The following is a 27,770-nucleotide window of genomic DNA, read 5'->3' on the forward strand; positions in this document are numbered from 1 at the left end:
TTCTATTTTCATTAATATAATTTTTAAAACAGCTACACCAGCCAGATCAGTGTTGACTTTTTTTTTGCTTGAAAGAGGAGTTGAAATGTCTTCCTCAGCAGCACACAGTACATTCCTGACTCCCAGATCTGTGCTGAGCAAACTTTCCGAGTTTTTCCACCTATTGGTCAATGAGAGGACTGTGTTTCTCATAAATCCATGAAGGGATGTCATCTGCTGAACTGTAGAGAACAGAGAAAACTGTTTCCTCTCTAGTTTTAGCACATCTCCTCTTACGCTCCACAAAACATTGAGCCAACCCTTCCCGCAAGATGTCCTCAGAGCTGACCCAGGACTGTCTCCGTGGGCTCTCAGGAGCGCTGAGGCTGGTGCATGGAGCCTGCTGAGCTGGAAAAATAGTAGGGGAGTTTCAATCCTTGCTAACCTGTATCCACTTCCCACAGGCAGGAGGAGCAAGGTCTCCGAAAACCCATTTGGGTAAAAGTTTAGAATGCTATGGGGAAAACCATGCAAAAGGACCAAAGGCAGGGGTGAAACTACAAAAGTCAATCAACATCTAAAAATAGTAATTTAAACAAAATGTCAGGCCAGGTGCTGTGGCTCACTCTTGTAATCCCAGCACTTTCAGAGGCCAAGGCGGGTGGATCACCTGAGGCCAGGAGTTCAAGACCAGCCTGGCCAAAATGGTGAGACTCCGTCTCTATTAAAAATACAAAAATTAGCCAGGCATGGTGGCTCATGCTGTAATCCCAGCTACTTGGGAGGTGAGGCATGAGAATTGCTTGAACCTGGGAGGCAGAGTTTGCAGTGAGCCAAGATTGTGCCACTGCATTCCAGCCTGGGTGACCCAGTGACACTCTGTCTCAAAAAATAAAAATGAAAATGTCAGTGACATTTTATTCATCTTCAAGTAGCAATAATGGGTACTAAACGCTTCCATTTTATCATCCCTCAACAGACAGCAACCTTTCAGGGCCTTCCTCTCCATTGGTTCTAATGAATAAGGTGGAATAATACACAGTGCTTGGACACAGAATGCAGGTATTTTCTCATTCCTGGTTTTTTAAGCAAATATTGGACTGACCTTCTGGTTTCCAAATGCAGACAGAAACATAAGATAACTTGGTTATGTGAGGTGCAAAACCTTGGACCTAACTGACCCCATACTATAGAGCTGGTATTTCCCAAGTTCACTGTGACTGAACTGACTCCATACTGCAGAGCTGGTATTTCCCAAGTTCACTTGGACCAAACTGACTCCATACTGCAGAGCTGGTATTTCCCAAGTTCACTCCCCCGACACAGAGTAGTCCAGCCTCCAGCTGACCACCTTCATCCGAAACACAGCCCCTCCCAAGAGACACAGAAGGGCAGCTCTGTGTCAGGCTCTCAGCCCAGACAGTCTTCATTTTGACTCATCTATTTTTCTCTCTCCTAAGAGGGTTGTTCAGTCACCCACTTTCCTTCTCATTACTATAGTCAACTTCTCTCAAAGGATCCCCCTACTAAGAATTTCAAAAATTCAGTCTGGGCATGGTGGCTCCAGCCTATAATCCCAGCATTTTGGCAGGCCAAGGCATGAGGACTGCTTGAGCCCAGGAGTGGAAGACTAGCCTAGGCAATCTAGAGAGACACCTTCTCTACAAAATATACATATAAATTTTACACAGTCTTGCTCTGTCGCCCAAGCTGGAATGCAGTGGCGCGATCCCAGCTTACTGCAACCTGCCTCTTCTGGGTTCAAGTGATTCTCCTGTCTCAGCCTCCCTAGTAGCTCGGATTACAGACACCCACTACCACACTCGGCTAATTTTCTTGTTGGTGTATTTTTAGTAAAGACAGAGTTTCGCCATATTGGCCAGGCTGGTCTCGAACTCCTAACGCCACGTCATCTGCCTGCCTCAGCCTCCCCAAGTGCTGGCATCACAGGCATGAGCCACCGTACCTGGCCTCTACAAAATACCTTTAAAATTGCTGAGCATGGTGCTGTGCAACCTGTATTCCTAACTCCTTGAGAAGCATGGGGATGGCCTGATACCAGGAGATGTTGAGAACCTTTTCATATACCTCTTTGTCGATTTTTTGCCCATTTTTAAGTCAGATTATTAATTTTTTTTTCCTATAGAGTTATTTGAGCTCCTTCTATATTCTGGTTATTAAACCTTTGTGAGACGGAAAGTTTGCAAATATTTTCTCCCATTCTGTGGGTTGTCTCTTCATTTTGTTGACTGTTTCTTTTGCTGTGTGGAAGCTTTTTAACTTGATGTGATCCCATTTCTCCAAAACCTCTTTGCCTAGACCCATGTCTTGGAGTCTCCCCAGTGTCTTCTTTCAGTAGTTTCATAGTCTGAAGTCTTCGATTTAAGTCATTAATCCATTATGATTTGATTCGGTGAAGCGTGTTGCTTGCAGGCAACAGGTTCTCGAATCTTGCTTTTTATCCATTCAGCTACTCTCTGTCTTTTGATTGGAGAGTTTATCTGTTTACATTCAATGTTATCATGGGTAAGTGAGGCCTTGCTCCTGCCATTTTGTTATCTGTTTTCCGGTCTTCTCTTCCTTCTGTCCTCCTTTCCTGTCTTCCTTTTAGTGAAGGTGATTTTCTCAGGTGGCACACTTTAATTTCTTCCTTTTAATTTTTTGTGTATCTGTTGAATGTTTTTAGATTTGAGGTTCCCCTGAAGCTTGCAAATAACATCTTCTAACCCATTATTTTAAACTGATCGACAACTTAACATTGATTGCATAAACAAAAAGCAAAAAGAAAATAAAAATTTGGCTGGGCACAGTGGTTCACGTCTGTAATCCCAGCACTTTGGGAGGCCAAGGCGGGTAGATCATGAGGTCAGGAGATCGAGACCATCCTGGCCATGGTGAAATGCCGTTTCTACTAAAATACAAAAAAAAAAAACCAGCTGGGCGTGGTGGTGAGTGCCTGTAGTCCCAGCTACTCAGGAGGCTGAGGCAGGGGAATCACTTGAATCCAGGAGACAGAGGTTGCAGTGAGCCAAGATCGTGCCACTGCACTCCAGCCTGGCGAAAGAACAAGACTCCATCTCAAAAATACATCAATAAATAAAAGAAAATAAAAACTCTATTCTTTAATTTTGTCTCCCCACTTTTTAACTATTGGTTGTTGCTATTTATATTTTATTGTACTGTCTATATCTTGAAAAATTATTTTTGATGAGAGTATCCTTTCATCTTTCTAGTTAAGATATGAACAGTTTACACACCACAATTACACTGTTATAATAGTCTGTGTTTTTCTGTGGACTTACTATTACCAGTGAGTTTTGTGCCTCAGATGACTTCTTAATGCTCGTTGGCATCCTCCTGTTTCATGCTGAAGAACTCCCTTCAGCATGTCTCGTAGGACAGCTCTGGTGCTGATGAAATCCCTCAGTTTTTGTTTTCTGGGAAAGTCTTTGTTTCTCCTTCATGCTTGAAGGGTATTTTTGCCAGATATACCATTCTAAAGTTGTTTTTTTTTTCTTTCCTTCAGCAGTTCAGGCCACTCTCTCCTGGCCTGTAAGGTTTCCACTGAAAAGTCTGCTGCCTGGCGTTTCCGCTTCACCATATGTAATTGGTTTCTCTTGCTGCTTTTAGGATTCTTTCTTTATCCTTGCCCTTTGGGAGTTGTTTTTTTTTGAGACGGAGTTTTGCTCTTGTAACCCAGGCTGGAGTGCAATGGCACGATCTCGGCTCGCCACAACCTCTGCCTCCTGGGTTCAGGCAATTCTCCTGCCTCAGCCTCCTGAGTAGCTGGGATTACAGGCACGCGCCACCGTGCCCAGCTAATTTTTTGTATTTTTAGTAGAGACGGGGTTTCGCCATGTTGACCAGGATGGTCTCGATCTCTTGACCTCGTGATCCACCCGCCTTGGCCTCCCAAAGTGCTGGGATTACAGGTGTGAGCCACTGCGCCCGGCCAGCCCTTTGGGAGTTTTGTTATTACATCCCTTGAGGTAATTGCCTTTGAGTCAAATCTTCTTAAATCTTCCATAACCTTCTTATACTTGAATTTTGATAGCTTTTGTTTCAGAAGTGCTCTTATTATCCCTTTGAATAAACTTTCTACCAGTCTCTCTCTCTCTCTCCTCTCTCTTTTTCTACCTCCTTTCAGGCCAATAACTACTAAGATTTGATCTTCTGAAGCTATTTTCCAGATCCTGTAGGTGGGCTTCATTCTTTTCTATTTTGTCTCCTGACTGTGTATTTTCAAACAGCCTGTCTTCAAGCTCACTAGTTCTTTCTCCTGCTAAGAGACTCTGAAGCATTCTTCAGTATGTCAGTTGCATTCATCAGCTCCAGAGTTTCTGCCTGATTCTCTTATTTCAATTGCTTTGTTAAATTTATCTGAAAAGATTCTGAGTTCCTCCTCTGTGTCACCTTGAATTTCCTCAAATCAGCTATTTTGAGCCCTCTTTCTAAAAGGTCACGTATCTCTGTCTCTCCGGGACTGACCCCTGGTCAATTCATTTTCATTTGGTAAGGCTATGTTCTCCCAGACAGTTTTGATGCTTGTGGATATTCACGGGTGTCTAGGCATTGAAGACTTGAGAATTTATTGCAGGCTTCACAATCTGGAGTTGGTTTGTACCCATCCTCCTTGGGAAGGCTTTCCAGGTATCCAGAGGGAGTTGGTTATGATCTCAGTTTGTGGACACCGTAGCCGTACAGAACTGCATTATGGGGTGCCCCAATCCCAGTAACACTGTAGTTAGTTCTTGCAGACTCGTAGAGGTACTGCCTCAGTGGTCTTGTATAAGATCCAAAAGAATTCTCTGGATTATCAGGCAGAGACTATTGCCCTTTTCCCTTACTTTCCCTCAGAGTTTTTCTCTGTGTGCTGAGATGTGTGAGCTGGGGGAAGGGTGACACAAGCACCCCTATGGCCGCCACCACTGGGACTGCAGGTCTGACCTGAAGCCGGCACGACACTGGGTCTTGCCCAAAGCCTGTGTAGCTATCTGGCCTGTGTTCCCTCAAGGCCCTAGGGCTCTACATACAATTGGCAAGCGATGATGCCAGCCAGGCTGGTCTCCTTTCCTTCAGGACAGCGCTGGGCCTGGGGGAGTCCGGAGATGCTTTCAGGGAACCAGCGTCTGGAGTGAGAAACCTTAGAAATCTACTGATTGTTCTACTGTGGCTAAACTGGCACGGAAACCCCCACACAAAGTCCTTCCCACTCTTACCTCCCACCTTCCCCCAAGCAGGTATCTCTTCCCGTGTTCTCCACCCCACAGTCCCACGGGGAGTTCTGCCAGGGCACCACCAAAGAACATAGTATTTACATTCGATAAATAGAAGCAGCCATTAGCCAGTTGATAGGCACTAGAATCATTAGGTACTTGGAAGACCAAGAACTCAAACTAGCATGTCATTTTTTATACATCAACTTTCTGGCCGGGCACGGCGGCTCACACCTATAATCCCAGCACTTTGGGAGGCCAAGGTGGGTGGATCATGAGGTCAAGAGATAGAGACCATCCTGGTCAACATGGTGAAACCCCGTCTCTACTAAAAATACAAAAATTAGTTGGGCATGGTGGTGCACACCTTTAGTCCAACTCAGTCTCCTACTCAGGAGGCTGAGGCAGGAGAATTGCCTGAACCCAGGAGGCAGAGGTTGCGGTGAGCCAAGATTGCGCCATTGCACTCCAGTCTGGGTAACAAGAGCGAAACTCCGGCTCAAAAAAAAAAAAAAAAATCAACTTTCTGTCTGCCATTGATAGGATATGACCGTAGCTTTCAAAAGAACCTGAAGTACTTTATTTAGAAAGACAAACAGAAAAAATTTTAAATGCTCAACTTCTAACAAAGAAAAAAAGAGGCTTGACCAATCAGGTGGACAGAGCAGCCACTTCTCCCTAAAGATGACGGACTTCAGAAGCCACAGCAGAATAAACACATTTAGCCTACTGGAAGCTCTTTCCAAAAGCAATCAGAGAGCGGTACACAGAAAGGCTGACCAATCAGAAAGGCAGCTGAAGTGTTTAAATCAGAAATTAAAAAACAAACAAACCCTAAGCAAAGTGCAGAATACTGCAGAACAAAGGTACTAAGACTGGCGTTTAACTCCCAGCACACGTTAGCCTCTCTGAGCCTGAGCTTTCTCTTCAAAATCCTGGGCTCAAGGGATTCTCCTGCCTCTGCCTCCTGAGTAGCTGGGACTACAGGCACATGTGCCACCACATCCAGCTAATTAAACATTCTTTTGAAACAGGGGTCTTACTACATTGCCCAGGCTTTACTAGCTTATTGGAACCCAATGGGTTAAGCATTTACCTTCAACTTTGGCTTTTAATCTGCTGTCAAGAAATAGAACTGCCTAACTACTTTTAAACTTCCTGTGTTACAAGATGACTGAGGAAAGACAGGGAAAGGCAAGGAGAGAGGTACCAGGGACGGACACTGCTAACAGCTCCCTCGCTCTCACTCAGGGAACAGACGGGTATTTAGCCTGTAGACGCTAAGCACGTATAGGACACTCACCAATTCTCAGTGTCCTTAAGGCCTTCTGTGAATTACCCACGGTTTAGACACATGTCTGGATTAAAGAATTACTGTTACTTTCCTCTGCTTTCACATAAAACTTCATTAAAGCTGTGACAACAATTCTGGTGTAGAGGGATCAGGTTTTATCCAGCAATTGCATTGCTTTCTTTCTAAGGCTTTCAAACTGCAGCCAAAACACATGCAGTTAGTATTTCTGAATGTGTATAATTATCATTTTACAGTTTGCAAAGCACTTTTTATAGAATTGGTTCTTAGAATTATTTGATTCCTGAAATCATCCTTTTTTCCTTCTGAGATTATAAGCAAAGGCCTAGCTCCCACTTCTAAATCCCTCATTCAGCGAGGCAGAATTAAGACATCTTTCCCCTCTTCCACGTGTGCTTTCTTGACCTTGGGATGATGAGGTGTACCACTGAACATCCAGCCCCCTATCAGGGACTGTTCAGAATCACAGCCTGCAGGCTGAGTCCTGCCACAGATCACATTCGGCCTAGACTCAGCTCCTTCTGCAACCCTGGGCCATTCTGCTGCCTAAGAGTCTTCAGAATGATGGCTCATAGCCCAGGCCACTCTGTTAATGAAGAAGAGTGCACTGGGACGCTTGGGGAGAACCTGTTTTGTTTTGTCTCATGTTTTTGAAGCAAAAGTAAAAAATGGAATGCCTCAGAATGCTACAATCCCTCTATATTTAGGTGAGTGAAATTCTTATAATTCCGTGGGTTATGACATGATGCCCATTAAATTATAAGAACTATAAATAACATTATCTTTTCAAAAAAAAATGTTATAGGAAAGATCCCATTCAAATCAGGAACAAGAGTTATAAAATGCCAGTAGTAAACTGAAGAAACGGGAATGATGGCTGGGCATGGTGGCGCATGCCTGTAATCCCAGCACTTTCAGAGGATGACTAGAACCCAGGAGTTCAAGACCAGCCTGAGCAACACGGGAAACCTTATCTCTACTAAATAAATAAATGAAATTAGCTGTAGTTCCAGCTACTCAGGAGGCTGAGATGGGAGGATCAATTCACTCCGGGAGGTGGAGGTTGCAGGGAGCCCTGATCATGCCACTGCATTCCAGCCTGGGTGACAGAGTGAGACCTTGTCTCAAATTAAAAAAAAAAAAAAAGAAAGAAATGTGAAAGAACTGTTTAAAGAAAAACATAAAGATGAACAGAGGCCCTGAAAGAAGGGCTTATGGGGATGGACACCGTGTCTGTGGATACAAGGCATCGGTTCCAAAGACGTTCACCTTCTCAAAGTGCTCTAGAGCAGGGGTTCCCAACCTTGGGGCCATGGACCTGTCCTGGTCTGTGGCCTGTCAGGAACCAGTCTGCGCAGGAGCAGGTGAGCAGCTGGTGAGCAAGCAATATCGCCTGAGCTCCGCCTCCGGTCAGAGCAAAGTAGCACTAGATTGTCACAGAGGCAGATTCCCATAGAAGGACAAACCCTATCGTGAACCGACCATGCGCCAGATCTAGGTTGCACGCTCCTTATGAGAATCTAATGCTGATTATCTGAGGTGGAACAATTTTATCCCAAAGCCATCCCCACTCCACACCCTGGCTGCAGAAAAGCTGTCTCCCACGAAACTGGTGTCTGGTGCCAAAAAGGCTGGGGACTGCTGCCCTAGAGGGTTCATGCTATTCCAACCAAAGTTCCAAACAGATTTGCTTTTGTAACCTTGACACATTTATCCTAAATTTTATCTGGAGGAGTAAATGAGTGTAAATTGCCAAGAATCTACTTAAAAAGAAATTTAATTAGTCAAATCCTGCCAAAAAAATATAAAAACATGTTTTAAAACAATGTGGTACTAGCAACTGGTTTAGGAATAGAGAAAAGGGTCAAGGAAATAGAAGAGGCCCGAAACAAATAATAGCTATGAACACAACACAGGGTCAAGGTGGCACTTCACACAGAAGGCAAGGATGCATAACCGAATACATTATTTTTAAGACCATTATCCATCCATTTGGAAAAAATTATACCCCTCTCTCACACCAAAAAAGTACATTTCAGGTGACATAAGGAGCTAACACTTAAAAATACACAAAAGTTATAGAGAAAATATGTCTGTAATTACCTTATTTGGGGTTAAGAAAGACAATCTAGGAAAAGCAAGAAAAACACCCTGATGTTTACAATCCAAGACCCACATCACGTTCAGTTCCACAGAGCCGCGAAGCAGTGGTTCTCAGCTACCAGTTCTTCCACTGGACTCACCGAGAACCCTCGTGAAAACCAGATTGCGAAGCCTCATCCCAGACCTTTTGAATCACCTCCCCAGGTGGTTCTGATGCCTCGCTGTATTTTGGAGGCCTCTGGTCCAGGATCCAAGCCCAAGTGGGGAAGAGGCAAGAGAGTGCAGGTGGCAAAACTACCACAGCCTTGCCATCAACAAAGGCCCCCAGGTGCTATTCACACAAAGGCTCACCTTTTGCAAAGGCAAAGGAACTACACTCCTATTTATTCAAGTCAGCTGTATTAAAGAATACCCTCCGTAACCAAAAAAGCCAAAAGCACAAAACTTCCTATGTTGACATGATCTCACTTATATGGGGAATCTAAAAAAGTTAAACTCGGCGAGGGGACTCAAGATGGCGCTGTGAGAACAACCCAGGATTGGAGCCCGCGTTGAATTCGGAAACGGGACATGGATGAATCTGGAAAACATCATCCTCAGCAAACTGACACAAGAACAGAAAATGAAACACCGCATATTCTCACTCATAGGTGGGTGATGAAAAATGAGAACACACGGACACAGAAAGGGGAGTACTAAACACTGGGGTCTATTGGGGGGAAAAGGGGAGGACCAGTGGGAGGGGGAGGTGGGGAGGGATAGCCTGGGGAGAAATGCCAAATGTGGGTGAAGGGGAGAAGAAAAGCAAAGCACACTGCCATGTGTGTACATACGCAACTGTCTTGCATGCTCTGCTCATGTACCCCAAAACCTATAATCCAATAAAAAATTAAAAAAAAAAAAAAAAACTTCCTATGTTATATGGTGTGTTACAGCATGGCAAAAGTACTCCCTGATCGGTTTGCATTTGGTGCTGGATGGCACAGCCAACAATGCTTAAGCATCCAGCGCCGGTGGCTCTCAACCTAGGCTGCTTTTAGGAACCACCCAGGAAGCTTTGAAAAGTAATACACTTGTGTCTGAATCCGATTCCCAGGAACTCTGATTTCAATTGCTTTAGGATGGAGCTCAAGGGTTGTTATTTTTAATAAGCACCACAGTGGAATTTAAACTGGATTAAGACCACTGGCTATATGTCAGAAACAACTTCTGCTCCCTGGAGTTCAGTATCTTTTTTTTGGAGATGGAGTCTTATTCTGTTGCCCAGGCTGGCTGGAGTTTAATGGCACAATTTGGGCTCACTGTCTCCTCCAGCTCCCAGGTTCAAGTGATTCTCCTGCCTCAGCCTCACGAGTAGCTGGGATTACAGGTGTGTGCAACCACGCCCAGCTAATTTTGTATTTTTATTAGAGATGGGATTTCACCATGTTGGTCAGGCTGGTCTCAAACTCCTGATCTCAGGTGATCCGCCTGCCTCGGCCTCCCTAAATGCTGGGATTATAGGCGTGAGCCACTGCACCCAGCTGAGTTCAATATCTTAATGAGACACAAATGCTTAAAGAGTCTAACACAAGGCAGACCGTGATGCATGAGGGAAGAGCATTTCAAACTAGGTGCCGGGGACATATGGAAGAGAAAGCCGTCTGTCTGGGAAGGCTTGAGAGTCCAAAGGAAGGCATTTTGTAGATGCTAGATCTAGAAACTAATCTAAAACTTGGGCCTGATGGAAGGATACCCAGGCAGAGGGGATAAAAGGGGATAATTTGAAACCTTATTAATAGTAATTATTAGTAATTATTTCATTTTCCTCCCATAACTTCCCATATGAACATCTTACATACATATGCCTCCCATATTTTTTCCACTTGCAATATACTTTTCTAATGATTTTGCCATATTGCATATGAAATGGATATAATTATGTCTTTAGCTTCTAGACAAGGCTGTGCTTTCTCCAGCTCCGGGTTAAAGCACAAAAGGATGTGTATCCTCCACTCCCAGCAATGCACTGCAAGCAATCTACCATATAAAAAAGGGTGAACTGAGCCCACTCTATTCAGAAAATTTCAACTCAAAAATCTTCTTTAAATTAGCCAGTTAGGGAGGAGGAGGACGAGGAGGACTTTTGCCAAGTTTTTTTTCAAATAAGCAAACTATCCTGCCCAAATTCAGTGAATGCATTACTAATCAATTTCATTCTGTGATTTCTGTTCTACATGATGGTGACATAACTTTCTGCAAAACAACAACTGAAGCACTGTACATCTGCCATCCATCCCTCCCCAAACTAGGATAGGAAAGTCTGAGGCTGGGCGGGTCAAGCTGAGATGTGTGTGTTTTCTTCAAACATTTCTAGCCTTACTCAATTGAATCCAACTGAAGCATTTCCTTAACAGGCAACTCTTTCAAAGGCAATCTATTAAAAGATTGGAAAGATGAGCTGGGTGTGGTGGCGTGCACCTGTAATCCCAGCTACTAGGGAGGCTGAGGCAGGGGAATTTTTGCTTGAACCAGAAAGGTGGAGGTTGCACTGAGCAGAGATCGTGCCACTGCACTCCACCCCAGGCAACAGAGTAAGACTCCATCTCAAAAAAAAATGGAGGGAAATGGAATTGTTTCCCTAAAATGTAGTGAGCCAGAACTTGAGCAGGTTTGTTAGAAAAATGCCAATGTGGTAACTCTATTGTTACCTCTAACTTTAGGGCAGTGTGGTAGAGTCAGAAAAGAGGGGTGGCTGGAACACAGCTTCAGCCCACGACCAGGCTGTGGTGGGTTACAGAGTCCCAAAGGAGGTATCTAAGGCATTTTATAATTTCATTATTAATAGTCAATGCATTGCCACTTGAATGAAAATAGAATGGAAGCTATTCTTCCTTTTTTAACAAATCAAATTGAAGTACGGTTAAGTAATTTGTTCTACTCAGTTCCAGGAAACAAAGTGGGAGGAGGACCACCTTCCCTGGTCACCAGGCAGGCTCCTGCCGTTTCTCGGGGTGGAAAAGATCCACGGCTGCTGTCTGCTGACTCACCTTCACGCTCCAGCTAGAGGATACACTGACTCACAGTTTCATTACCTTCTATGCACCATGATTGTACTCGCACTCGACATTCAGAAATGGGAATTCCAAGAACTGAGCAGGAGAACAAAAAGAATGCAGAGAAAATGGAGAAGGACAAAGGGTGTGGCCTCTATCATTCAATAAACTAAAAAAGACACAGGAGAATGTGGTGTCTGCCCTCAGAGACCACACGCATTACTGGCAGGAAAGTGGGGAGAGGAGGTCCGATCTACAACTAACCGTAATTCCCCAATATGAACTGCCGGATAACCAGGGCACGTTGAGAGTACAGGAAAGTGGGAGGGCCGAAGGGAAAGATGGTGGATTATGAAACGTACAAAGAAATGTAAATTATTTCTGATCAAGAGGCTTACAGTGTGTATGAGCTGTAAGAGACTGTATGGAAACATAGCAATGCAAGATGACATAGTTCAGTCCCAAATAAAGAACTCTATGACAAACGCCAGAGTTTGGAGAATGATCTCTATGAGTTAAATCGAAGGCTTCCAGGAAATGAGCCTTTATGTGAGTTTTTAAGGATTCAGATAAACAGCAAGAAAGGGAAGGGAAGTCTAGCCATGGGAAATGGCCTGACCAAGGAGTCTATTTTAGGCAGACTATAAAACACAGACCTGAGAATAAGTTCCTTCATTCATCCAGTCAATATTAGTGAGAATCCTGTGTCCAAGCACTGTGCCCTTGCTCATAGCAGGGACGAGGCAATGCAGCCTGCCCTCAGGGAATTTATTTCAGAAGGACTAACGGAAAACGGAGTTGGAAAAAGGCAGCCAGCAATTGGTTTAATTTAGACCGTAATGCAGTTTGGTCTTCCCAGCAGGGACTGAGAGTTTTTGACAAAGAGTGACAGGTGCAAAGCTGTGTTAATAGGAAGGTAACTGTGCTGATGCTATTTCTGTGAATTAAAGGGGGATAAGAGTGAAGACTCTAAGGCCGGCTGCCTCGCCGGGAGGCCGGACACACCTACCTCTGCACCCGGCACCAGGCTCCGCACTCGGCACCAGGCTCTGCCGCATGGCTCCCCGGGAAGCTCCCCGGCTGAGGCAAGCCTGGCCCGCTCTCGCACCGGAAAACCCGCCCAAAACCCGCCAACCAATAGCGGCCCGCCCCATCCCAATCCCGCTCCCCTCCAGCCAATCAGAGCACCCAGCTGTTGCTCGTTCCTAATAGCCTTAAAAACCCCACGCCCCAGGAAGTCAGCGCGACTTCTCTGGCCCCCGCTTTCCCCCAACCATAGAACCTCGCCCGGGAGCTGAATAAATTGGTATTTAATTTTCTTATACTGGCCTCAGTATCCTCATTTTTAAACTCGGCTATAACCCTTACAAAGACCACTTAAAAAACGCTTGCAATGGGCCGGGCGTGGTGGCTCACGCCTGTAATCCAAGCACTTTGGAGGCCAAGGCAGGCGGATCACCTGAGGTCAGGAGTTCAAGACCAACCTGACCAACATGGTGAAACCCCATCTTTAAAAAAAATAAAAAAAAAAAAAAAGAAGAAGAAGAAGAAAGAAAAGAAACTCTTGCAATGTTTCCAGTGTAAGACAATGCACATCCAAACTGGGATGGTGGCCACTGTGAAAAGGAAGGAGGAGCCCTGTGAAGATACACTCACAGGGCTTTAAAACAGGCAGGAGCCAAGCAGAGAGAAACACAACAAAGACACTACTGTCTCCAGCATAGATGCCTGGGGAAATTCCAAACGGAAAAGCAGGTAAGATGCGATTCTCCAGTGCCAGGACTGGAGTGTTCTAAAGGCTGAACTCTTTTTCAATGCCCTTCTCTATTTTCATGCTATTGATAGCCCCCATTCTGGATCTCTTTCTTCCTCTCTGGCCTGACAAAATGTTCTCGGCCTCTTTAGGAGAAGATTGGATAGACTAGTTCAGAGGGATCAGTGATGGCAGAAAGGTTGGCGTGGAGAGCAGCCGTGGAAGAGGCATTCTGGGTTGACGGGATTTTCAAGTGTGTTGTAGGCAACACCTATTCTGTGCATCTCCTTAAGGACAGCTGGACCCCTCCAGAATTATCTAGGAGAAAAGTTTCCCTCAATTCCACTTGGAGGAATCACCCTTTAATTTTTGCTTGAGCAGGATAATTAGAGATGCTTGGTTAGTCGCATATCTGAAAGCTTGGGATGTTTGGCACGTCCCTAACCTTGGAAGACAATATCCTGGAAGGCGGCCATCACATTTCCTCTGGGGAAGTGTTCCCATGCAGTAGTGCTTGGCAATCACCTAGAGACCTTGTTAAAATGCAGATCCAGAATCAGTAGGCCTGGTGGGGCCTGAGGTTCTGTGTTTCTAGTAATATCCCAGGGATGCTCATGCTATTAGTCCATGGACCCACAACCCAAATATACATGTATTTAGAAGCAAACAGCTCCTTTCTTAAGCAGACCTTAGATTCCCATGGACCTTAGAATCTCCTCTCTGCCACTTTTCAGATGGGTGACCTTGAACAGGGTGCCTCATTTTCCTGGTCTGTAAACCAAGGAAAATACTAATATCTACTTCAAAGTAGGTACAATGCTGGATGATACAGAGAACTCCTTTCTTAGTAACTGCTACTTCCAACAGCAGTTCTCTTGTTTTCAACAAGGTGTTAAGCTTCAATTCACGGAAGCATACCCAGCCCCCCTCAAAGGCTCTTAAGGTCTGCAGAAGGAATTAACCAAGAAAGCAAAGCAGAGAACTCTCTCAAACTGGAGGAGCCATTGAAACTCTTTATCACCATGTAATCCTGTACAATCACAAGCACTTCCGACAGCATTATCCTGTATTTGTCTGAGTGATTTATAAAGTTAAGATCGACCACATGATTTCCTAGCTCTGAATATCCCAAACTCCAGTTTGCAGGGAAAGGAAGCATTTCTTTTCTGAGGAGGTCAGCACACCTAGATCTAGCCAACAGCAGTTAATGTAAGTTTCTTCAACATTTCCCTCTCTCAAAAGTTGGATCCCATCTGCATTAAAAACTACTGTCCTAGTACATTACAAAGTTATTCATTCTAAAATGTCTTGTTTATACTAAAGTTATAAAAGTGCATTGAAGCCAGGTGTAGTGGTGTGCACCTGCAGTCCCAGCCACGGATCGCTTGAGCCCAGGAGTTTAAGACTGCAGTGAGCTGTGATGGTACCACTGTACTCCAGAGCCTGGGTGACAGAGACCCTGTCTCAAAAAAAAAAAAAAATACATTTCCACTTGAACCAGAATAGTCTTATACTTGATTCTTTGCCATAGGTGAAGAAACAAACCTCTACATTTTGAGAAGCAAACCACATCTCTCTAAAAGTGAAATTTGTCCTGTTAAATATCACCATTCCCTTGTACATGTTAATCTTTTAACCCCCAAACCTAAAGCATGTGAACATAAATGTAATTTTTAATATCAGACTCCAAAATAATCCATACTTTGCATGTACAGATAGAAAAGGTATGCATACTTTTTTTTTTTTTTTTTTTTTGAGATGGAGTTTCGCTGTTGTTACCCAGGCTGGAGTGCAATGGCACGATCTCGGCTCACTGCAACCTCCGCCTCCTGGGTTCAGGCAATTCTCCTGCCTCAGCCTCCTGAGTAGCTGGGATTACAGGCGCGTGCCACCGTGCCCAGCTAATTTTTGTATTTTTAGTAGAGAAGGGGTTTCACCTTGTTGACCAGGATGGTCTTGATCTCTTGACCTCGTGATCCACCCGCCTCGGCCTCCCAAAGTGCTGGGATTACAGGCGTGAGCCACTGCGCCCAGCCTGCATACTTTATTTTTTAAATTTCTCTCCCTTTCTCTCCCACACACTAAGAAAAACCGCCATTTGGAGAAAGCCACTCCTCACTAACGGGCTCCATCAGCCTTTCAAAACAACATTAACAGCAAACATTAAGAGCCATTCAAAACCAAGGGAAAGGCCAAGACACTTGAAGAAAGTTCTTCTCTCAATGCAAATAAAGCTACTGGAATTTGTGAGCAGAATCAACAAAGCAATTAAGCCATTAGTATGTCTCCCTTGAGACTGTCCTGGCCTTCGGAGGATCGCAAGGCCAGATGCCTCCAGCACAGGTGCAGGGTTTGTCGGCTTAAGAAGAAACACAAGCAACAAATTCTCCTCTTTCAACCAGAACAGACACAACCTTTGTGAGGAAATTTTACATTCTTTTGTCTGTATCACCGAACAAGGAATACTTTCTTATCCTGGCCACGAATCTGGCAGTGATTTTTTATATCAACAAAAGCAGCCTGACCACTCTTCCTCAAAGGTCAGAAAACCCCTCGCTTGGGGTCACAGGTCCGGGTGTCCTCAGATGGCAGAACTCAACCTGAACAGCCTGCTGCCACCATGCCAGTGGGCACCTGATTTGCAATGGCTCTGTGTTCAGAGTTGGGAGCTTTTGAACAGATAGCACCCTGGTGAATTTTGTTTCCATTTTGGCCTGGAAAGGGTAGCTCCGCCCTTTGTGGGGACTGGTCAGGACTGGTTGTGTGACCTCAGGTAATTAATTACCTAGCCTCCCAATTAAGGGGCCTGAGTAGTAAATGAGTCAGATACAGGTGGAAACCTGGCCACCCTCCCAGCTTCCCTCCACAGCCACTGCCACCCGCAGGAACCCCGAAGAACCACGAATATCCTGTTCCGTGGAGAGGAAACTCAACAGAAAGCCCCAGTGGTTTTATCTCGAGGGGGCTATTTTTACCTTTGAAAAACATTTCCAGTTTACAACTAGCTGTCTCCTCTAATCCAATGGCTCTCATCAATCACTCATTCCTTGGTGGCTGCCTTGCTGCGACCAAGTTGAACTGGAAGGTTCTCAGTCCTCCAGGCACTTTTGGTCTGGTGGGGAACAGTTGTTCGATGCAGCAAAGTTGCCAATTCTACCCCGTGCCAGAAGTGCAAGCACGAACCGTGAGCACGGCAGCATCCCTCTCCATCATCAGTTTTCAACCAAGTAGGATGGAATCATAAGTATCCAACATATCACTCAAAAACTTCCGATAGGCAGGAGGGCCCCATTTACCTAGCCTGTCTCAACTCCTCCATTCCTTGTCTGTAAGCCACTTAAACCTCCTCCCTCCAAATGTTCTAACTGGTGATCTACAAATCTGTCTAAATACCATGAGTTACCTACTCCTGCCACTCACGTGGGAGGCGCTTTCCTTTACCCTCCTGTGGAGCTTACAATACTGCACTCAGCCACTCGGAGCTACATGGAAAATGTAGTCGAAAAAGCTCAAAAAGCGCAAATCTGCCAATTTTTCACTTGATGAGTTCCACAACAAAGATTTCATGGGCACAGTTTGACCCTGCCAGTCTTATTTTTAACCTAAGCATTTTCAACATTCAAATTCAACCTGTCCTACAAAACCACAGACAATTGTATAAAGCATACTGTCCAACTCCTGCCCTATCCCATGTCAGTTACTTCCATTCCTTTTCTCTCTTTTCTTTGCCTATTTCTTTTTTCTTTTGAGACAGGCTCACTCTGTCACCCAGGCTGCAATACAGTGGCATGATCATGGCTGAATGCACTGCAGACTCAATGTGCCAGGATCAAGCAATCTTCCCAACCTCAGCCTCCCACGTAGCTGGAGGCATGCACCATGACGCCTGGCTAATTTTCATTTTTTTGTAGAGATGGAGTCTCACAACGTTGCTCAGGCTGGTTTCGAAATCCTGGACTCAAGCAATCCAGCTGCCTACGCCTCCCAAAGTGCTGGGATTGCAACTGTCAGCCACCATGTCTGGCCTATTTGCCTATTTCTCAAGCATCTACACTTGTGAAAATCACTGGCAAACTATACAACAGATTCTGTCTTGGGGGAGAACTACCTTTCCTTCAACAGTTTGTAGAGGGGAGGCATTGCCCCATTTTCAACATTATAGCTGCTGATGAGTGAAGAAAGGCATCCTGACGGCAAAGTGCTTTCTACTGCCTTCCAGGGACAAGCCACGTGGCTTTCAGGTGCCCTTTTAAGTGTCTTTCTATCAGCTGTCTCCTCTCTGTCCTCACCATTCCATCTTTCCGAAGTGCAAGCACAATGGAGTGAGGAGTGACACGTATCAGACAATTCCAACAAAAACCAAAGGCTCGAGACATTTAATCACAGGGTGCTTTCACCTATGCACTCCTCCTGTTCATTCTATCAGTTGAGTACCCAAGAGCATCAGCTTTTTGGAGCAGATTTTAAGAATGCTCCACCTTGTAGGCAGTTCCGCACCCTTTTGTCCCTCAAGGAAAAGGCCTAGGGGGTAGTTTTAAACACTGTATACTCACTCGTAACAAAAAGAAACACAAGCATTTTTTTCCCGTTAAGTTTTTTGGGTTTTTTCTTGTTGTTTTTCCTGAAATAGGGTCTCCCTCTGCCTCCTGGGCTCCAGCAGTCCTCCCACCTAAGCCTCCCAAGTAGCTGGGACTACAGGTGTGCAACATCACACCCGTCTGTTTTTTGTATTGATGTGTTTTCGCCCTGTTGCCCAGGCTGGTCTTAAACGTCTCTAAGCTCATGGGAACCAGCTGCCTCGACCTCAAAGTGCTGGGATTACAGGGATTGCACCACTGTGTCTGGCCTCCCATTAAGTTTTTTTTGTTTTTTCAGGTGGAGTTTAACTCTTGCTGCCCAGTATGAAGTGCAATGCATGATCTGGGCTCACTGCAACCTCCACCTCCTGGGTTCAAGCGATTCTCTTGCCTCAACCTCCTGAGTAGCTGGGATTACAGGTGCCCACCACCACACCTGGCTAATTTTTATACTGTTAGTAGGGGTGGGGTTTTGCCATGTTGACCAGGCTGGTCTTGAATCCCTGATGTCAGATAATCCACCTGCCTCAGCCTCCCAAAGTGCTGGGATTACAGGTGTGAGTCACCACACCTGGCCCTCCCATTAAGTTTTAAGATAGTATTGTACACTCAGTATTGGAAGTCAAGAAACAAGGGGAGGTGGAAGTGGGGAGAGGAGAGGCTGGGATATAAAGCTGAACAAGAAAAGATCCTACCTGAAAAGCAACTGATCAGAAGGAAAGATAAAACGCACATTAACAATTATAAGATCTGCTTTTTTTTTTTTTTTTTTAAAGATGGGGTTTCACCATGATGGCCAGGCTGGTCTTGAACTCCTGACCTCAGGTGATCCACCCACCTCAGCCTCCCAAAGTGCTAGGATTACAGGTGTGAGCCACCATGCCCAGCCAATTATAAGATCTTTACAGATAGGCCAGGCATGGTGGCTCACACCTGTAATCCCAGCACTTTGGGAGGCCGAGGCGGATGAATCATGAGGTCAAGGGATCGAGACCATCCTGGCCAACATGGTGAAACCCTGTCTCTACTAAAAAAATACAAAAATAAGTTGGGCATTTGGCACGTGCCTGTAGTCCCAGCTACTCAGGAGGCTGAGGCTTGAACCTGGGAGGTGGAGGAGGCAGTGAGCCAAGACTGCGCCACTGTGCTCCAGCCTGGCAAGAGAGCAAGACTCCATCTCAAAAAAAATTAAAGAAAAAAAAAAGATCTTTACGGATAAAGTGCTCCTGAGATTTTGAAGGAGATAATGTTTTTTTTTTGGAGACGAGTCTCTGTTGCCTGGGCTGGAGTGCAGTGATTCAAGCAATTCTTTTGTCTCAGCCTCCTGAGTAGATGGGATTACAGGCACCCACCACCATGCCCAGCTATCTGTCTGTCTAGCTATCTATTTATTTATAAATAGAGAAGGGGTTTCACCATGTTGGTCAGGATGGTTCGGATTTCTTGACCTCATGATCCGCCTGCCTCGGCCTCCCAAAGTGCTGGGATTACAGGTATGAGCCACCGCGCCCAGCCTATTTATTTTTGTATTTTTAGTAAAGATGGAGTGTTTCACCGTGTTGGCCAAGCTGGTCTCAAACTCCTGACCTCAAGTGATCCACCTACCTTGGCCTCCCAAAGTGCTGGGATTGCAGGCATGAGCCACCACACCAGGTCAAGGAGGTAACTTTCAATGAGGCTCAAGAAGGCAGAGTTAAGGCTGGTCTAAAAGTAGAATTAAACTGATGGGAGGGAGATGAGGAGGGAATTAATTCCAGCAAGACACAAGTTGAAGGTGGAGAACATCCAAGCCTGAAAGGGAAACACCACGTGGATGAATTTGGTCAGCCGATCCAGGTGAGTGCAGCCACATGGCAGAGGTAGAACCTGTCGGACTTGGCAAATGGTGGAATGTCACAATTCACCACAGCTTAACTGGAGCATACAGAACTCACCTTTGTCAATGGGCACTTAAATACAGCTGCTGCAAAACACGGAAGACTCTTGACTCATAGCCCCAAACAAAGAGGACAGTGTCTCCTTGTTCTGCAGAGCAGACAATGCTCACCACATTGGCCTCCCTGCTGGCTTGGAGAGCTGCTAAGCAGGGCTGGAGCAAGAGGGATCCAGAAAGCCCTAGGGAGGAGGAGGAGGAGGAGGAGAAGGAAAAGGATGAAGAGGAGGATGAGAAGGAGGAGGGGGAAAGAGGAGGAGGAGGGGAGAAGGAGGAGGGGAGGAGGAGGAGAAGGAGGAGGAGCTACCTTTCATTTGGTAGCCTTAGTTACGTTTCCTTACTTCTCGGCAGGTGCAAACTATGTCTCCCGCCTTCTCCAGCTCTCCGCGTCCTTTCCAAGTTCAGACAGACGCTTCAAGGAGAGGATGGGCAAGAGGCCTTGTGGGGAAAGAAAAGGACACTAGTTGGAGGACGTGTTTGGGGTGTGTGAGAGAAAGAGCTAGAAGGAAAAGGCCATCCCAGCTTTTCTACACCCTAAGCCCTAGTTCTAGATCATAGAAACAAAGCACAGAAATCTGCTCCTGAGGCCGGGTGTGGTGGCTCACGCCTGTAATCCAAGCACTTTGGAGGCCAAGACGGGCGGATCACCTGAGGTCCAGAGTTCAGAAATCTTCTCCAGAGTCCAGATATGAAAGCCCAACAATTTCTTCCTCATGTGCCTTTAACTATTGAATACTAAGTTTACAGGTAATATCAATGTATCCTCACCAGGAAAATAATGGGTTTTAATTATTGATATAAAGTCAAAACCTTATGTCCCTGACTTATATTTATTTGCAGTCTGTACTGGATGCGTTTTACTTTGTGATCACAGGAGAATTTACCACTTCCAACCTGCCTTCTAATACTCTAATATGTTTGATTTTCAAACATCTCCAGTAAAAGCAGGTTTAAAACCATAATTCCTGAACTGTGGGTCAAGAGACTTGTATTCCAGGGACAACTCTGCTATTAACTTGCCAGGTAACTGAGGGACCTAGGTCAGGCCACCACAGTTCTCTGAACCTTAAAAGGTCACCTGGGAGACCAGGAGCCACATTAGGGATTGATGAATCTTTTTCCCAGGAAAAAATTCACATAAGAATGAACGTGGACACAAGCACTCTCATAGGCTACCTTGGAAGTGGTCTGCAGGATACCTCTCATCTTGACATACTATATTTAAAGGTATTTGGTCACTCAAAGAAACAAGGCTGGGCACAATAGCTCAGCCTTGTAATCCCAGCACTTTGGGTTGCCAAGGCAGGAGGATCACTGGAGGCCAGGAGTTCTGGACCAGCCTGAGGAACACAGCAAGACCCTGTCTCTACTATATCTATCTCTACATTTTATATATATATATATATATTTTTTTTTTTTTTAATTAGCTAGGCATGACAGCTGATGCCTGTAGTCCCACATACTCTCGAGGCTGAGATGAGAGGATCTCTTGAGCCCAGGAGGTTGAGGCTGCAGTGAGACAAGATCACACCACTGTACTTCAGCCTGGGTGACAGAACAAGACCCTGTCAAAAAGAAGGGTGCCGGGTGCAGTGGCTCACATCTGTACTTCCAGCACTTTGGGAGGCCAAGCGAGATGGTAGGATCAGTTGGGGCAGGAGTTTGAGACCACCCTGGGGAACACAGCAAGACCTTATCTCTAAAAATAGGAAGGGAGGGCAGGAGGGAGGGTGGGCGGGAGGTTATTTTCTACAACCATTACCATGATACAGGTACATATGAGTAGTGCCTAGGTAGAGCTGAGACTGTACGGTGAGGAGCCAATGCCAAGATATCACTGCCAAATCCTTCTGTGGATAAGACTGGGCCAAGCTTGAAGAAGTCCCCCTCAGTGGCTGGAGATGCCTACATCATTCTATAAAACAAAGCCACTCCTATTAAAAGATAAAGGGAAGCTTTTGTTTTCGTTCTGAGTATATCTCTTCTTTCAGTCCAATGAGCAGTTAGTGCCTAGCTTTGCTCTATTTGAAAGCCAGTGTAATACGGGGATGTGTACGGGTGAAACGGTATGCTACCTAGGGTTTGCTTCAGAAGAAACCAGGGGAAGATAAGCACAGTGAAAACAACATTGGTCATGAGTTGTCCATTGCTGAAGTTGAGGGATTCGTTTTTCTCTCCACTTATCGTAGTTTAAAATTTTTGATTGAGAGGCAGAGACAGAGTGCAAGTGGAAGATCAGTAGGTTAAGGGACTTCTCATGTCCTGTGCAAGTCCTGGGCAGGAAGCTAAATGAATCCTACTCGATTCACATCTTGAGGAGTCCACAGAGAGCACAGTCTGTGGCTCACAGAGTATGGAATCGGCACAGGGTTATCGTGAGCATCATCTTACAGTCCAAAAGACGTGACTTTCAACCAAGGGGAAAGAAAGAATGTTTGTCTGTATGAGGCATGTCTTTCTTCACATGGACAACTCAGAGGTGAGTGAAAACAAGGAACTGGGCAGCAAGGACTGTTCTCCCCCCCTTGGAAGGCCTGTGTTCCCTTTCTGTCCAGCAGGCCATTGAGCCCACGATGGTTTGGCATGATTCACTGGTCTCCAACTTTGGACTTAATGTCAAATGTTTGTTATTTTTGTAAAGCAGGCTTTAGCAGATAGAAAACGAGTTTTTCTCCTTGTTGTTAGCTTCTGCCCTTTTTCTCCAACAAAAGATCGCATTTTTAGAATCAGACTGAGTCTCCATCAAAACAAAAAGACTTCAGCTCCAATTCTTCATGCCTTGGGAAAACAGCAGCAGACAGGGCAGGAGCCATGTAGCTTTTGTCGAACTGTCAAACACAGGGGTTCAGGGGACCAGCAAGTATTTACTCAATGTAGGAAGCTGACAGAAAAGGCTGAGGGCGGGGAACTGTATCTGACTCTCTGACTCTTCCACAGTGACTCTAGACTTGACAGTGTGACTTGCTTTGGCCAATGGGATTAATACCAAGTGTACATTGGAGCTTGGACTCTTGCTGCTCTTAGGAACCCCGTGGTGTGACCACTACTATGTAAACAAGCCAGGGCTAGCCTGTTGTGACAAGAGGTACATGGCCAAGCCATCCCATGGCCCCAGCTGAGATTGGACCAACTACCAGACATGTGAGTGAGGCCACCCTACGTCGTATATTCCCAGCCAAGCCACTAGCTGACCACAGGCATTGGATGAACCAGCTGAGACCAGAACTGCCCAGCCAGTGCACACAATCCTGAGAAAGAATAAACATTTAAAGTTACTTTAAATGTCCGTCACACCGAAAGCTGACACAAGAAAAGGTGCCTAAGCAGAGCTGAGATGTGCTGAACGTCAGGGGACATATCTCCTACTGGCTCTTTACACACAGTCAGTGGGACTCGCCATCGATGTGACTGTATGTCAACTGTCATTAGAACGACCTGACATAGATCCAAAATTGACCATACTCCCTGATACTCATTTCACAACAACGTTTGCTGTACGTCTTGGAATGCTATATACGGCCTTCAGAGGTTTATAAAGCTTCCGAAATGAAATGAAGAATTGTATTTATATGCATTTTTTCTTCTGAACTGAGAAAAGATGTTAAAACTACAGAGAATGGCAAAGAAATATGTATGTACACGCTGCCTATAATATTTCATATTTTTGCTTTGAATTTTTCTATATATAAAGCAAATAAAACATTACTGACACACTTATCTCCATTTTCTCTTTCCCCCTTCAGTATTTTGAACTTGGTATGGATCTTTCCAGTCTGTGTGTGAGTGTGTGTGTGTGTGTGTATACACACATATATATGTATGCACACTTTCTAGTCTCTGTGTGTGTATATATATGTATGTATATATATATACATATACATATATACACACACACACATACATATATATGTATGTATGTGTGTGTGTGTATATATGTATATATATATATATTTTTTTTTTTTTTTTTTTTTTTTGAGAGAGAGACTTGCTGTGTCCCTCAGGCTGGAGTGCAGTGGCACGATCTCGGCTCACTGCAACCTCCGCCTCCTGGTTCAAGCGATTCTCGTGCCTCAGCCTCCTGAGTAGCTAGGATTACGGGTGCATGCCACCACACCCAGCTAATTTTTGTGTTTTTAGTAGAGATGGGGTTTCACCATGTTGGCCAGGCTGGTCTCAAAGTCCTGACCTCAGGTGATCCACCCGCCTCGGCCTCCCAAGGCACTAGGATTACAAGCGTGAGTCACTGTACCTGGCCTGTATTTTTAAAATAATACATACGCACACATATATGTATATTTACATATATACACAAATAAAAGTACAGACCCCCAATTAATATATCTAGTCTTGTGTTTTTGACATTTTTCTTAAATGGTTTCAGATACGCATCTTTCCACAACTTGCTTCTTCACCAAACATTCCCCTTCTGAGACGTATCTATATTAACATCATACTATCAATAAGCCGCACGGATTTCTCTTCTAATGAACATTTAGACTGCTGCTGTTTTGTTTCTTCTCAGGATCTGTGGAATGTTTGTTGTTATAAGCACTGTCAGGGAACAGGGCAGTAGCCTCCTACATATTCTGAGAGGACCTCAGGACATTCCCCCATCCACACGTTAGGAGTCTCTGATAATCTGATGGGGGAAAGAGCATTGTCATCATTTTGCATCGGTGCATCCTTGTGCATTACGACATTCCCCAGCCTTGAAGGAAGCTATCCTTTACCTATACTCTTGAAATAGTGGCCAGGTACGGTGCCTCACGCCTGAAATCCCAGCACTTTGGGAGGCCGAGTTGGGCAGATCAGGAGGTCAGGAGATTGAGATCATCCTGGTCAACATGGTGAAACCCCACCTCTATTAAAATGCAAAAAAATAAGCCATGCGTGGTAGTGCGTGCCTGTAGTCCCAGCTACTTGGGAGGCTGAGGTAGGGGAATCTCTGGAACCTGAGAGGTACAGGACGCAGCATGGCACTCCAGCCTGGCAAGAGAGCAAGAATCCATCTCAAAAAAAAAAAAAAAAAAAGTGTATTAGATGCTTCTACATTCAAATCCAAAATTTTCTGTAAGGTCTGCATCTTCCCAGGACACTAAAAACAGCCCCCCACCCCACCTTTTTTTTTTTTTTGAAAATATCTTAGAATCAGATAATACCATCCAAAACATTCTGTTACCATGTTAAGGTTTCCTAAATTGCTGTCAACATCAAATGCTGGTCACACCAAAGAAATTACTAAGAGAGGCCGGGCGCGGTGGCTCAAGCCTGTAATCCCAGCACTTTGGGAGGCCGAGGCGGGCGGATCATGAGGACAAGAGATCGAGACCATCCTGGTCAACATGGTGAAACCCCGTCTCTACTAAAAATACAAAAAATTAGCTGGACATGGTGGCTCATGCCTGTAATCCCAGCTACTTGGGAGGCTGAGGCAGGAGAATTGCCTGAACCCAGGAGGCCGAGGTTTCGGTGAGCCGAGATCGTGCCATTGCACTCCAGCCTGGGTTACAACAGCGAAACTCCATCTCAAAAAAAGAAAAGAAATTACTAAGAGAATAACAATGTGATATTCTAATTTTGTTGTTGTTTTCTGTGATGTATGTAAGAATTAAACAGCTAAATCTGTCGTTATCTCATTTTCCTATTTTCTACTTTTTAATCTTAGTGAGGCTTCTAGTATGACTTTCTTTTATGCTTCCTTTTACTATGACATCTTGCAGTCTCTATGGTAAAGTCCCAAAGCAGGGAAATTAAAACTCAGACTACTGCTACTCAGACAGACAACATTCTTAACTCTAATTATTCCACCCTGGTATTACTGAATACAATCAACCAAAATCGATGATTTTCTATCAGCCTTCCCTTCCCTAAGGAGTATGGGAAATAATGAAATAGTATACACACACTTGAATTTGTTGAATTGCTTTTGAAAGAGCATGGGCTTAGCCGATCTGGTTGGTCACATACAAATTGTGTGGCCCTGAAGAATTCCCTTTCCGTCCCCACACTTTGATTTTCTTACCTGTAAAAGGGCAATAGAAAGCAACGCTGGTGCTAGAATGAAACGAAATCACGTACATGGAAGCCTTTTGTTATCATTTCGCCACTACACGAAGAGCGTCTTATAAGCAGAGGCAGAGCCTAATTCATCTTTTTTGAGACGGAATCTTGATGCCACGCCGACTGGAGTGCCGTGGCATGATCTCAGTTCAATGCAACCACCACCTACCATGTTCAAGCAATTCTCCTGTCTCGCCTCCTGAGTAGCTGGGATTACAGGCACCCACTCCACATGGGTAACACTTGTATTTTTAGTAGAGACAGGGGTTTCAACATGTTGGTCAGGCTGGTCTCAAACTCCTGACCTCAAGTGATCCACCCTCCTCAGCCCTCCAAAGTGCTGGGATTACAGGCCTGAGCCACTGTGCCAGGCCCTAATTCCCCAAGCCTGTATGCTGACCTCCTTCGCCATGGCAAGGTCTTCTCTACTTTGGGGTTCAAAGCTCTCCGTCTCTAACCACTCCATTTCTCTGGTAGGACCACTCATATCTGCCAAGGAAGACCCAGTGGTCTGAGTACCCACTGGTGTCACATATTTGAGCGTCCATGACAGAATCCAGGGGGAGCACCAATGGTAGGCAACTTGGGCTAGAACCTGGGAGTGTAGAGTGTGCATCCCAGGCTCACCTAAAGAGGGGGCTTCATGTCTCAGGAGCCAAAGAAGGTTAAGCAGTCCATTATGACCACAGCAGTTCTAGTGGGTGGAAGAACTCTCCCCTGTACACACTTGTGGAGGAAGTCTCTACAGCTGTGGCACACTGTGGGTAGTCAGGCTACATGGGATTATAACACTGCCACCAAAATACAACGAATATGCATACCAAGAAAAAGGGTTTCTGAAACAAGTGGAAAAATACAGAGCAAAAATTGTTTATCTGCCCCGTAATTATAACCACATTAAAAACAATGTGTTTGGGCTAGGGTGCGGTGGCTCATGCCTGTAATCCCAGCACTTTGGGAGGCCGAGGCAGGCAGATCACAAGGTCAGGAACCATCCTGGCTAACATGGTGAAACCCTGTCTCTATTAAAAATACAAAAAAAATTAACCGGGCATGTTGGCACGTGCCTGTAGTCCCAGGTACTTGGGAGACTGAGGCAGGAGAATCACTTGAACCTGGGAGACAGAGGTTGCAGTGAGCTGAGATTGCACCACTGCACTCCAGCCTGGGCAACAGAGCCAGACTCCATCTCAAAAAAAAAAAAAAAAAATTATTTGAGGCTGGGTATGGTGGCTCAACCCCTATAATCCCAGCACTTTGGGAGGGTGAGGCAAGTGGATCACTTGAGGCCAGGAGTTCAATACCGGCCTGGCCAACATGGTGAAACCCCATCTCTACTAAAAATAAAAAAAATTACCTGGGCATGGTGGCGCATACCTGTGATCCCAGCTACTCGGGAGGTTGAAGCAAAAGAATTGTTTGAACCTGGGAGGCAGAGGTTGCAGTGAGCTGAGATCGTGCCACTGTACTCCAACCTAGGTGACAGTGTGAGACTCCGTCTCAAGAAAAACAGAGACAAACAAAAAAACAATGAGTTTGAATAGACTGAAAGGAAACCCAAAGACAAAAATAATTACTGTTAGGGTGTGGTGGTACTATGGGTGAATTCTCCTCAATTTATTATAATGAAATTAGTACAGTAATGGAGCAAAAATAATCTTACACCTGTAAGGTGACTTTCTTGAAAAGTCCCAGAAAAAAAACTACCTGGTCACATCCAGATCCTTAAGGAATTAGTCTCCATTTCCACCACTGTTTGGTAAGAAAAACCTTATTAGACTGGGATCTAATAAGGTCAGATC

At 45.0% G+C, this 27,770-nt stretch overlaps 1 protein-coding gene across 3 annotated transcripts in view; it reads right to left on the reverse strand.

Moving 5' to 3' along the window:
• The window catches only part of MYO1E (myosin IE), a 232,243-nt gene that overhangs the window by 197,179 nt on the left and 7,294 nt on the right, over positions 1-27,770 (reverse strand). The window contains exon 2 of one of the 3 annotated variants that reach the window (XM_078333272.1): positions 20,250-20,346. The exons of the other annotated variants lie outside the window; for them this stretch is intronic. The gene's annotated coding sequence lies outside the window, so the exon portion shown is untranslated. The remainder of the gene's footprint in view (positions 1-20,249; positions 20,347-27,770) is intronic. 3 annotated transcript variants of the gene reach the window in all.

The sequence above is a fragment of the Callithrix jacchus genome, chromosome 8 (assembly GCF_049354715.1).
Source record: "Callithrix jacchus isolate 240 chromosome 8, calJac240_pri, whole genome shotgun sequence".
NCBI lineage: Eukaryota > Metazoa > Chordata > Mammalia > Primates > Cebidae > Callithrix > Callithrix jacchus.